This window comes from Octodon degus, unplaced genomic scaffold (assembly GCF_000260255.1).
Source record: "Octodon degus isolate 3935 unplaced genomic scaffold, OctDeg1.0 scaffold00055, whole genome shotgun sequence".
In the NCBI taxonomy this organism is placed as follows: Eukaryota; Metazoa; Chordata; class Mammalia; order Rodentia; family Octodontidae; genus Octodon; species Octodon degus.
The window spans coordinates 13,674,012-13,684,496 of NW_004524631.1; the positions used below are offsets into that span (position 1 = coordinate 13,674,012).

General features: G+C 43.3%; 2 pseudogenes; one reads left to right on the plus strand and one right to left on the minus strand.

The window, feature by feature from the left end:
• Positions 1-1,353: 1,353 nt before the first annotated feature.
• On the minus strand, positions 1,354-5,114 carry LOC111817331 (annotated as a pseudogene).
• Positions 5,115-5,139: 25 nt separating this feature from the next.
• LOC101573329 lies at positions 5,140-5,688 on the plus strand (annotated as a pseudogene).
• Positions 5,689-10,485: the final 4,797 nt, after the last annotated feature.

A 10,485-nucleotide genomic window follows, 5' to 3' on the forward strand; every position in this document is an offset into this window, starting at 1 on the left:
TATATATATATATGTTAGAATAAAACAAGGATCCTGTCAGTTAAGTGACAGTTTATTTCTCAAAGAAAAACAAAACAAAATGAAACACAGAAAACCATTTGAATAAAAATGTAAAACTGAAGACAAGATGATGAACATGGTTATGCATATGTTCCATGGAAAAATCTGAAATTTTCCCCCAGGCAGCAGATCCACAACCCATTTCAGCCTCTCACGATAGGCAGTCAGCACCCGTAGCTGTTCCCCATGATCTTCCTGGTTCCATAGTGTAATCACTAGCACTCTGGACTCTGATCTTCCTGTAGTCAGGTGCTTCAGCAGGTGCCGAACAGCATGTGTTTAATAGTCAATAAGGAGGTCCTTGGGACCCACTGCACCTCAAAACAGAAAAGCACAAAACTAAGTACAAAATGAACTTGTACCGCTCAGGAGCTCAATCAGGATAAAGCTTTCATATGTGCTGGAGGTTTTTCTGGTACCCACCAAAGCCTAGTATGATTGTCCTCTCAGGGGTTAGCTCCCCAAAGCAAACACTCTTGGTCCTCAAAACTGAATAACTTGGGGGCAGGGGAGATGGCTCAGTAGAATAAGCACTTCCCTGGCAAGGGCCTGAGTTCAATCCCCGGTTCCACAAAAAAAAAAACAAAAAACAAAAAACCATGAATAACTCTATCAATAAAGTAACTGAGTCAAGAGAACAAGTCACAACTCCTTTTTTTTTTTTTTTGATAGAACCAGGGATTGGACTCAGGCCCCTGAGCTCGCCAGGCAAAGCACTTATTCCACTGAGCCATCTCCCTAGCCCCTCACAATTCCCTTTTTTTTAAAAAAAATTTTTTTAATTTGTGTGTGTGACCAGTTCAGCCCACCAGGGGGCGGGGCTGGCTGGCATGTGGTGCTGGGGGATTGAACCGTGGTCCCTGTGCTTTGCTAAGCTTGTTGTAAGTAGGTGCTTTAGACCACTGAGCCATCTCACCAGCCCCCACAATTCCCTTTTAAGAAAGAGTTGTTTCCTCACTAGCAGATCCAAAAAACGAATAACCACAGGCATGTGCCTATGTGCCTCAGAAATTCAATGAAGGGCCAGGGAGATGGCTCAGTAGAATAAATTCTTGCCTGGCAAGCTCAAGGGCCTGTGTTCAAGCTCAAGAGCCTGAGTTCAATCCCTGGTTCTGGTTCTGCCAAAAAACAAACAAAGAAATTCAATGAAATGTAAATCTGCATTCTCCAACTGTCAGGCGAACTGGGTGGGAACAAAAGAAAGGCTTAAGGCCATAAGAGGCCTTCCAGAGAGCAGCATGGTGCTCTCTGATTTCATCCCAAAGTGTTCCAAGCAAGAAAAGGTACCTCAGTTCATTGTTTGGTAGCAGTCGACACGACTTCCTCCTCATGGTCATCCTTGTCTTCCTTCCTGCCTAGTTCAGAGGTACCTGATGGCTCCTGCAGAAGGACATATTCTCTACTGCTGAACCCAAATTGAAGGACAGCCTTTTATTTCTTTTATAAATTTTATTTTATTTATTTATTTTTGTATTTTAGGGAAGGCTCTACAGGGTGTTCAGGGTCTCATTACTAGATCAGACTCGGCCTCGCAGTGACCTGCCTGTTTACAGCCTCCCAAGAGCTGGGATTACAGGTGAGCGCCACTTATATAGGGACGTGAAATTCCCAACCTGGCCTGAATGAGTTCGTGTTCTCTAAAACTGAAGAATGAATTTTAGGAACAAATGGAGGTTGAGGGTAAAACTTTATTGGAAAGGAAAGCTTCTGTCTGAGAGGGACAGAAGGGGGTCCCGAGCAGGTTGCCCAGGAAGCTGTCTCCTTCAGGTTATTTTATAGGACAAAACCATGCGGGGCTAAGGTAGAGACAAAGGGGTCCCGCTTAGGCAGATACAGGGTGGGACAAAACTATGGTCAACCAATGGGATTACAAGCACCATTGCCCAGGTAAAATTTATTAGGCCTAGGGCCAAATGGGGTAGCGAGCCATGTAGCAAGCGGGCGATCTTATCTGGTGGCCTTCAGTCAGTGATTCTTCCTGACTAATGAGCAATCCTGGATGCCAACTTTAGGGAGGTCAGTATTTGTTTGATCTTTAGGTCTGGCTCACACCAGGAGCATCTCCCCAGTAAGGTGTCTGGTCTTTGTCATCCCCTTCGAGGGCCTGTCCCTGTCTAACTACCTACAATATTTCTATCTAACTCAGGCTACCTGCAACACCACCTCGCCCAGTCTCAATTGCCATGAGCTATTCTGCCGGCCTGGCCCGAAGGGCAGCCTTTTTTCTTTGGGTTCATAGTATCTCTGTGGCTCCATACACTTGCTGTTCAAGAAAGTTCCATTGCCTGAGCCCAAGTCAGTGATATTGGGCTTCACCCTTCGGACCACAGTGCCATCTGCACTCGTGTGGTCCATCTGCTGATACTGAACAACTGCATGCTGTTTGGAGCAGGACAGATGATGGACTGGAATGTCTGCAATGTGGTGGTGCCCACCCAGAAGGTAAGCACTTTTTTGATGGAGGGATATGACAGGGAGTACCTCATCATTTTTCAAGGGGTAGAGATACCACCGTTTTGGGGGGAAACATGCTTCGGGGGCTCACTGTATTGAATGACTACACCCCGAAAGGTGTTAGTATCCTCAAGAAGAGACCTAGAGAGTTCAAAGCTTGGTTTGTCTTTTTTTTATGTATTTCACACGGGGTCTACAGGGTCTCACTATGTAGATCAGACTGATAGCGATTCTCGTTTTGAACCCCGGCTGCTGTGTTCTGCCTAAGAATCCGCTGAGCTATTTCACCAGCCCTGAAAGAGTAAATAAGATCTGAAATGTACAATAGATACTATAAAATGAGAGCAAAAAGAAAGAGAAATTCTTTTAAAAGAAAGAGAAATTAGAGGGCTGGCCAAATAGCTCAGTGAATCAAAGCGCCTGCTTAGATGCAGGGCTGCAGGGGCCAGGAGTTCCATCCCGGGGCCTGCCGTGCTAGCCCAGCCCCTAGGGCACTGAAATGGCAATTGAGACTGGGTGTGGTGGGGCGCACCTGTAATCCCAGCTCTTGGGAGGCTGAGAACAGGAGAATCACTACAAGTCCAATCTGTGTAGTGAGACCCTGTAGACCCTGCACTAAATACACATAAATAAATAAATAGAATTTAAACCCCAGTCCTACCACTCACAGGCAGCAGAGCCTTAGGTAAATTACTTACACTTGCTGGTTTCTTTCTTTTCTTTTCTTTTTTTTTTTTTTTTTGGTGGAACCAGGGATTGAACTCAGCCCTTGCGCTTACCAGGCAAGTACTTATTCTACTGAGCTATCTCCCTAGCCCCTCTGGTTTGAGTCTTTTTTTTTTTTTAACGGAACCAGGGATTGAACTCAGGCCCTTGTGCTTGCCAGGGAAGCACTTAATCCACTGAGCCATCTTCCCAGCCCCTGGTTTGATTCTTTCTTCACTTCTCTCCTTTTTCTCTGTATCATCAGATTTTCTCTGCCTCTGTATTTATTTTAATTTTTTAAATGTATTTGGTACAGGGTCTCACTATGCAGCTCGGACTCATGGTGATCCTCCTGTCTTAGCGTCCTCAGCACTGGGATTACAGGTGTGTGCCACCATGCCCAGACTTAGTCATGGCTCAGTGCACCCTGGGGGCAGCGCCAGCATGGTATGTGGGACCAGAAATTGAACTCTGATCGCTGCGTTTGCCAAAGCAGGCACTTAGTCTGCTGAGCTATCTTACTCCCCCATTGCCTCTTTTTTTATTTTTTCTGCCTCTCAATGTCTCTTGGTTTTCATTGTTTATCTGTTTTGTCCATTTTCTTGTTCTATTTTTCTCTCTCCTAGTTATCTTTCTCTGCATCCCTGTCTTCTGCTTTGATGGCTCTATGAATTTTTTTTTTCTTTTTCTGGTCCAGTTTTATTAGGTTGGCCAGGCTGGTGTCAAATTCCTAAACTCAGCCTGGCAGGTGGTGCAAACCTGTAATCTCAGCAGTGAGCAGGAGGACTGCTGTGAGTTCTAGGCCACCCTGAACTACATAGTGAGACCTTGTCTCAAAACAACAACAAAACATAAAATATCCTAAATTCAAAAGATCCTCCCTAGTGCTGGGGCTATAGGTGATATCACCTTGCCTAGCCTTCCTTTTTCTACAGTATTGATAGTGTGGATCGAAACCAGGGCACACTGAGCTATATCCTTAGTCCTTCCTGTTTTTGAGACAGTCATCTGTTAAATTGCCCAGGCTGAGCAGACTTCCAAGGTGGCAGAGTAATAAACCAGGGAAACAGCCTCTCTGATATTTGGCATCCAGCCACTGAAAGATAGAAACATGAGGAAGAGAAGGAGGGAAATGGGTCCCTGGGACCCAGCAAGGGTCTGAAGCTCAAATTAAAGCCCACAGGGAGAGCTAAAGGAGAGAGAGACCTCAATGAAGAAGGTGGTGGCAAGGGGTACTTTTCCCTGAGCCAGGACTCACTGTGTTCATTTTTTTTGAGGAACCGGGGATTGAACTCAGGCCCTTGCGCTTGCTGAGGAAGCACTTATTCCACTGAGCCACCTCCGAGCCCCAATATATGGTGACGTCTTATGACCCCAGAGACTTCTATAGAGAAACTCACCCCTTGAACAGAACAGGGGACACAGTGGACTGCAGTGTTTGCAGCTTTCTGTGTCAGCGTGAGACATAACTAAGTTCAAAGCAGCGGGGCAAAGAGCTGAGTGTGAACCCACAGCATTCCAGCTTTATTATCAGAAAGCAGCCTGAAGCTGGCCTGGGCTACAAAATGAGTTCAAGGCCAGCCTGAACTGCATAGTGAAATCTGGTCACAAAAAGACAAACAAACAAACAAACAAACAAACAAAACCAGAAAATAAAAAGAAAAGAGAAACCAGCCTGAATTTCAGTGCAACTAAAGGTGCAGGCTTATTGGTATTATCCACAACCCCACCATAAATCTATGGCTGGCCTGCTGGGATTAATCAACACGGATTGTCTGCTCAATTTTTCTATCATTGACAATTGTATTAGAGAACAATGAAATGGACATTTTTTTTAGATCAACTACACAAAAAACTCAACATAGAAATATCAGAAACGCCCCTTCTGCCGCCATCTTAGCTCCGCATTCTCTGCACAACATGCCCAGTAAAGCCGCAGAAACTGTCCCTTCTAGAGAGCAGGAGCTGCCACAGCCCCAGGCTGAGACAGGGTCTGGAACAGAATCTGACAGTGATGAATCAGTACCAGAGCTCGAAGAGCAAGATTCCACACAAGCAACCACACAACAAGCCCAGCTGGCGGCAGCAGCTGAAATTGATGAAGAACCAGTCAGTAAAGCAAAACAGAATCGGAGTGAAAAGAAGGCACGGAAGGCTATGTCCACACTGGGTCTTTGGCAGGTTACAGGAGTTACTATTCGGAAGTCTAAGGATATCTTCTTTGTCATCACAAAACCAGATGTCTATAAGAGCCCAGCTTCAGATACCTACATAGTTTTTGGGGAAGCCAAGATTGAGGATTTATTCCAGCAAGCACAGTTAGCAGCTGCTGAAAAATTCAAAGTTCAAGGTGAAGCTATCTCAAACATTCAAGAAAATACACAGACTCTCACTGTACAAGAGGAGAGTGAAAAGGACGAGGTTGATGAAGCAGGCATGGAAGTTAAGGACATAGAATTGGTTAGGTGACAAGCAAATGTGTCGAGGACAAAGGCAGTCTGAGTACTGATGAACAACAGTAATGATACTATAAATGTTATTATGGAACTAACAATGTAATCACTTATTCCACTGAGCCTTTTTTTTTTTGAACCGGGGATTGAACTCAGGCCCTTGTGCTTGCCAGGGAAGTGCTTATTCCACTGAGTCATCTCCCCGACCCCGGACAATGTAATCGGAAAGGAGGACTTTCAAAAAGGTCACTGCAACTTGGTTTGAAATTTGTACTATCACTAATAAAGTTATGAGTTATTGGATAAAAATATAAGAAATATCAGAACCATCCAGACATGGTGGTGCATATCTGGAATCCCAGCACTGTGGAGGCTAAGGCAGGAGGATGGCTGCAAGTTCAAGGCCAGCCTGGCCTACATAGTGAGTTGAAGGCCAGGCTGAGCTACATTGCAAGACAGAGAGAGAGAGAGAGAGAGAGAGAGAGAGAGAGAGAGAGAGAGACAGACAGACAGACAGACAGACAACTATTTGAGCTTTTGAACAAATGGACTTAGTAGATTTCTACACTGTTCCATTCCACCCCATTACATCAGAATACACATTCTTCTCAGATGCACACAGGACATTCTCCAAAATAGACCATATACTACCTCACAGAAGATCTTTAAGTAAATGCAAAGGTATTAAAATTATCCCATACATATTATCAGAACATATGGCAATGAAATTGGAAATCAACAGCAAAAGAAACTACAGGAGGGGCTGGAGAGATGGCTCAGTGGTCTAAAGCACCTACTTGAAACAAGCTTGGCAAAGCACAGGGACCGTGGTTCGATCCCCCAGCACCACATGCCAGCCAGCCCCGCCCCCTGGTGGGCTGAGCTGGCCACACACACACACAATAAATAAATGTAATAAATAAAAATAAATAAATAATTTTTAAAAAAAAGAAAAAAAAAGAAACTACAGGAACTTCATAAACATATGGAAATTAACACTCCCATGAACAACCTGTGATTCACAGACAAAATTAAAGAAATTAAGACAGTCCCTACAATGCTAATGCAACACATGAGAACTTATGGGACACAATGAAAGCAGTCCTATGTGGGAAATTTGTAGTGGTGAATTCCCTTATCAATAACAGAGTGAGTTCAAATAAACAAGCTTCTAGAAAAAGAAGAGCATGTCAATACTAAAGCCCCTGCCAAGGGAGGAAATTATAAAGATCAGAGCAGAAATTAATGCAATGGACAATTTTTTTTTTCTCGTGGCCTCAAGATGCCTTCAGAGCATTTCTGGTTCGACATGAGTATATCGGTTCCATACCACAGCATCGTGAGCTTGACTTCTTTGTTTAAAGAAGAATGGCAGGCCCCCTTAATGCAATGGAGACTAAGAGCATAATACAAAAAAAAAGAGAGAGAGAAAACAATATAATCAATGCCTGACAAGCACAAGGTCCTGAGCTTGATTTCTGGCATGCACACATACACACACACAATCAATCAAAATCAATCAAAGTCCTAGTTCATTGGAAAAACTAAGATCGACAAACTCTTGGACAACCTTAACAAAACTAGGAAAGAACTGACTCAAATCCATGTAATTATGAATGAAAAAGGTAAAATCATAAAAGATCCTGCAGAAACTCACAAGATCACCAATACCTACTTCAAGAACTTGTATTTCAATTTGTTGGAAAACAGAAGAAATGGCTAGATTCCTAGATACGTATGAATGACCAAGGCTGAACCAAGAAGATATAAAAATTCTAAACAAAACAATACCAGCCAGTGAAATTGAAGAAGCAATGAAAATCCTACCAACAACAAAAAGCCCAGCCCTGGTGGATTCACTGCTGAATTCTACAAGAAATTTGGAGAAGACCTAATGCTGCTACTTCTCAAACTATTTAATGAAATTGAAAGGGAAGCAATACTACCAAACTGATTCCTGGGAGCAAGCATTATCCTGATACTAAAATCAGAGAAGGACCCAACCCAAAAGAAGAACTATAAGCCAATCTGCCAAAGAACATAGATGCAAAAATCCTCAATAAGATGCTGGCAAACAGAATGCAGCAAATCATCAGGAAGATTATACACCACGACCACGAGGGACTCATCCAGGGATGTAGGAACAGTTCGACACACACATACACCATAAACTGATGCAAGGGCAGAAACCGTGTGATCATCTCAGTAGATACAGAAAATGCGTTTGACAAAGTCCAATACCCAGTCTTGATTAAATAAACCTACAGAAAAGTGTAATAGATGATCTCTACCTCAATTTGATAAAAGCCATCTATGACAAACCAACATCTAAAACAACTGTCATCCTAAATGGATTAGGGGCTTGCGGGTTAGCTCAGTTGTTTAAAGTGCCTTTTCGGGCAAACTCCGTCAGGCGGAGAGGACCACAATTTGATCCCCAGCTCCACATGCCGCACTAGACCCACCCTTAAGGCAGCCTGAGCCAGCCAAAAAAAAATCCGAAATGGATTAAAAACTAAAAGCTTTCACTCTAAAATAAGGGGCAAGACAAGGACGTCCACTTTTACCATTCATATTCAATATAGTTCTGGAAACATTAGCCAGAGCAATTGGACAAGAGAGAGAAATAAAAGGAATGACAGGAAAGAAGTTAAATTACCATTACTGGGGCTGGTGAGATGGTTCAGTGGTCTAAAGCACCTACTTAGAACAAGCTTAGCAAAGCACAGGGACCACAGTTCAATCCCCCAGCACCACATGCCAGCCAGCCCTGCCCCCTGGTGGGCTGAGCTGGCCACACACACACACACACACACACACACACACACACAAATAAATAAATAAATAAAATTTTAAAAAAATTATCATTACTTATGGATGACATGATACTCTACATAGCAGATACCAAAAACTCTCCAAAAGACTTCTAGATTTAATAACCAAATTCAGTAGTGTAGCTGGATACAAAGTCAACAGTCAAAACTCAAAGGTTGGATGTGGTGTCACATGCCTGTACTCCCAGCACTCAGGAGGCTGAGGCAGGTGGATCACTCCAAGTTCGTGGCTAGCCTTGGCTATAAGTGAGACCATGTCTCAAAAAATAAAAACAAGACAAAGATACCATTTTTTTTTTTTTTTGCAGAACCGGGGATTGAACTCAGGCCCTTGCGCTTGCCAGGGAAATATTTATTCCATTGAGCCATCTCCCTGGCCCTAAGATAGATTTTTTTTTTTGGCAGAACCAGGTATTGAACTCAGGCCCTTGTGCATGCCAGGGAAGCACTTATTCCACTGAGCCATCTCCCCAGCCCCTAAGATAGTATTCTTATATACAAATAACAAACTCGGAGTGGGAAGATGGCTCAGTAGAATAAGCACTTCCCAGGCAAGCGCAAGGGCCTAAGTTCAATCCCCGGTTCTGCCAGGAAAAAAAAAAAAAGAAGAAGACGAAAACAAAACTAGAAACAACACCCCCCCCCCCACAAATAACAAACTCATTGAGAGAAAAATTAGGGAAACAACACCTTTCATAACACATCCAAAAAAGTGAAAGATCTAGGAATCAATCTAAGGAAGTAAAAGATCTTTTTTTTCTTTAGTCAAAGATCTTTACATTTCAAAAATGTATGACTCTGAAAAAGATCAAAGTTAATATCAAAAAATGGAAAGATATCCCACGCTCTCAGGGAGAGCAATATAATGAGAGTGACCACACTTCCAAAATTGTTACTCACCCTGATCAAAATGCACCCTGATCAAAACACCTATGGTTGAGTTCAAAACGAACAGGGGCCGGGGAGATGGCTCAGCGGAATAAGCGCTTCCCTGGCAAGCGCGAGGGCCTGAGTTCAATCCCTGGTTCTGCAAAAGAAAAAGAAAAAAAGAAAGAAAGAAAAGAAAAACAAACAAAACAAAAAAAACCCAGTAGCACGGCTCAGCATTTTGGCACACATCGGCAATCCCAGCACATCGGAAGCTGAGGCATGAGGATCACTTCAAGGTGGAGGCCAGCCTGGGCTACACCTTTGACAAAGGTGCCAAACACATTCACTGAAAGAAAGACAGCCTCTTTAAAAATGGTGCTGGGACAACTGGGCTCTGCACCTGCTAAGGATTAAAACTACACTCATATCTTGCACCATATACCAAACTAAAATCAAAGTGGATCAAAAATCCAAACATTAAAACAAAAACATTAAATATCTCAGAAGATAAAATAGGTAGAACTCTTGAAGACATTGGTGTAAGCAATGATTTTATGAACAAAACCATGACTGTACATGAACTATTACAAAGAATCAAATGGGATCTCATCTTATTAAAAAACGCTTGCAGGGCTGGCCAGATAGCTCAGCGCACTAAAGCACCTGCTTAGGCAGACACAGGGACTGGGGTTTGATCCCAGGTGTACTGTGAAATCCCGGCCCCTGGGGTGCGCTGAGACAGTAACTGAGACAGCAACTGAGACAGGGCTTGGTGGTGTGCGCCTGTAGTTTCAGCACTTGGGAGGCTGAAAACAGGAGGATCACTAAGAGTCCGATCTGTGTAGTGAGACCTTGTAGAGCCTGTACTAAATACATAAAGAAAAAAAAGCTTTTGCACAGCAAGAGAAACCACCAGCAGAATGAAGAGACAACCCACAGAGTGGGAAAAGTTTTTGCCAGTTCAGATATTATTAGACAAAGGATTACTATCAAGAACATACATAGGGGGCCAGGGAGCTGGCTCAGTAGAATAAGCACTTCTCTGGCAAGTGCAAGGGCCTGAGTTCAATCCCCGGTTCCACAAAATAAATAAAATAAATAAATAAATT